The sequence below is a fragment of the Penaeus monodon genome, chromosome 20, assembly GCF_015228065.2.
Source record: "Penaeus monodon isolate SGIC_2016 chromosome 20, NSTDA_Pmon_1, whole genome shotgun sequence".
Lineage (NCBI taxonomy): Eukaryota > Metazoa > Arthropoda > Malacostraca > Decapoda > Penaeidae > Penaeus > Penaeus monodon.
In genome coordinates, this window is record NC_051405.1 from 11,518,863 (window position 1) to 11,519,109 (window position 247).

Below are 247 nucleotides of genomic sequence, written 5' to 3' on the forward strand. Positions count from 1 at the left end.
CTTACATTCCCTTGTATTTGATCATATATGCGTGGTTCCCATACATACTTAAACATGCCTATTCATTTTTTTCTATTTTTTTAATGAAAATAACGACCGTATGACGACCGCATGTCCCTCTCTTACCCTCCTCAGGTTTCGTCTTCATGGAGGAGGCACCAGAGGACGAGGACGACGGGGTGGATGCGCGGCCGTCGAGTGTTTGCTTTGATGCTCCGGTTTCTGATTCAAGGCCTTAGTGCGGGAG

The 247-nt window shown here is 47.0% G+C and overlaps 1 protein-coding gene across 1 annotated transcript in view; it reads left to right on the plus strand.

The window, feature by feature from the left end:
- LOC119585615 overlaps positions 1–247 on the plus strand; it is a 9,322-nt gene extending 9,075 nt beyond the window's left edge. The window contains exon 3 of the mRNA XM_037934284.1: positions 136–247. The gene's annotated coding sequence lies outside the window, so the exon portion shown is untranslated. The remainder of the gene's footprint in view (positions 1–135) is intronic.